This window comes from Lolium rigidum, chromosome 7, assembly GCF_022539505.1.
Source record: "Lolium rigidum isolate FL_2022 chromosome 7, APGP_CSIRO_Lrig_0.1, whole genome shotgun sequence".
NCBI classification, from domain to species: Eukaryota; Viridiplantae; Streptophyta; class Magnoliopsida; order Poales; family Poaceae; genus Lolium; species Lolium rigidum.
Genome location: NC_061514.1, coordinates 12,416,389 through 12,418,411, shown reverse-complemented (window position 1 = coordinate 12,418,411; position 2,023 = coordinate 12,416,389). Strand labels below are relative to the sequence as shown.

The following is a 2,023-nucleotide window of genomic DNA, read 5'->3' as shown; positions in this document are numbered from 1 at the left end:
ATTGTGCATAACTGATTGGCATACTAATGTTTTGATTATTGTGCAGCAATTGGACATATGACAAGGGGGTTCGCCACGCCGTCGAGCATGATTGGAGCTCTTATTAGGCAAGATCGGCCGGGCTTTTACACTCCGGTCCCCGGCGGCGAGAAGAAGCTAGCCGAGACTTGGGCGGACTATGAGGCAGCCTCCTTGCCCGGGCTTTGGGACAGCCTTCCGACGCCGTGTACACCAAGTTTTGGGTAAAGCATGCTTCTCGAGTTTACTTCATAGTTGATGACCACACTATGCTAACTCATGTCTCTCTCACAATTATTCTTATGCATGATTGCAGCACCCATTATAAGGTGCCCGATGATATGGTTGAGCTAGGGAAGGTGGTACCGACTAGGGCTTGTCGCAGGTTGACAAGGCAACAAGTGGTACAATCGAAGCATACCCGCATCGGGCACTTCAAGGCTGAGCAGGGCACGAGGGTCAAGAAAGCCGACAATATCGTGGACGATCCTCGATGACAAAGGAAGATTACTTCAAGGTAAGTAAATATTCAATGAGACTCTATGTTGCCGCATAGTTGGGATTGCATTATGTGTTCTTCAAATGAGTTTTGGTTTTTCAGGTTATGCCCCTATGGTGCGAGAATAAGGAAGACGCATTTGAGGCCTTGGTAGCGAGGTGGGTTGGCGAAGACGCCGACTTCAACGCCAAGAGCGCGCGCAACAAGGCAAACCGGGCACCGGAGGAACACACAAGTGCGGGAAGCCGCAAGACCGAGCGCTACAGGAAGCACAAGGTACATATATACATGGAACAACTTGCATTTATTTCCCCTCATACTACTACTTGATACACATAACATTTATCTTGCTCGTGCAGGAGGCGGAACTCGGGGAGCCTCTCACCGAGGTGGGAGGGTGGCGTAAGATGAAGCCGAGCAGCCCGATCCGAGCCAGCCTCGGCCCTCGCTGCCCGAGTACTACGGCTTTGCCGAAGAGGAGTTGGACAAGTACTGCTCGGTGTTCAAGGGTCTTCATCCGGAGGTGGATGATCCTATTGAGCAGGAGACCGACTTGACGGCGATTATGGTGGCGGGGAGCGGCTCGGAGCATGGCCGCACGAAGCTTCTTAGTGGGGTGATCAAGCCGCAGAGGACCCTCACGCAGATCAGGTCTACCCTCACCGCCGGCGACCCACCGGTCGCGCCTCCTCGACACCGTCGTACGGATGTAAGTTTTCTCATTTCCATCTTCTTTCCAACATTCATCCCCGAATGGCTAAAGTGACATGACTCCTTTTCTTGGAAATTGTAGGCTCACTTTGAGGCCGCCTACGCGGCCGCTTATGAGAACTATTTGACAGCTTGTAGCAGAGTGGGACCTCAAGAGAGCGGCTTGGGAAGAGTACCGAGGAGGCGACGAGTCGTGTAAGTTCCAATCTTTTATGGTTCGAAGACATGACAAGTCCCACCTCCCCTTTTTTTATATCTGCGGCGCTTGACATCTAAACTATCTTGCAGGCGGTCAGGACGTTCTTCCAGACTGGAGAGAGGATCGCACTTCCGGAAGAGGAGCCACCTAGGCCGGGGCCGACTCCAGTGTGCCCATCGAGGGAAGCTTTCGCGGCCACATACTACGCACGGACTCCGGTAAGTCCTGTGCCTAACCAGTTCTCACCGCTTTCCTTTCCCATGTGTAAGATGCTAACTCTTGTCAAACATGTAGGGCACGGGAAGTTCGCGGAACCGACCCTCTCCCGGTTCGTCGCGCGAGGGCACACCGATGCACCCCGGCCGCCATTCTCCCGGTGCTTCGTGGTTTTCACCTGCCGGCGATGGTTCAGTGCCATGGTTCTACTTCGGTCTACCTCGACAAAGGCCGGACGCCCGAATTTACGAGTCGGACCCCCGATCTTAGTTTCCCTTAGCTAGGTGTCTAGCGGGTGTGCGTCGATCGTGTGTGCCATGTGTCGACGATGTATGATGATTGTGTGTGCTACATGACACATATTTGTATCACGATGATGT

General features: G+C 53.3%; 1 long non-coding RNA gene across 1 annotated transcript; it reads left to right on the top strand.

Moving 5' to 3' along the window:
- Positions 1-1,406: 1,406 nt before the first annotated feature.
- Positions 1,407-1,750, top strand: LOC124670396. The gene is made up of 3 exons (XR_006992518.1): positions 1,407-1,423; positions 1,517-1,645; positions 1,722-1,750. It is a non-coding gene; the product is annotated as an uncharacterized LOC124670396 (long non-coding RNA).
- Positions 1,751-2,023: the final 273 nt, after the last annotated feature.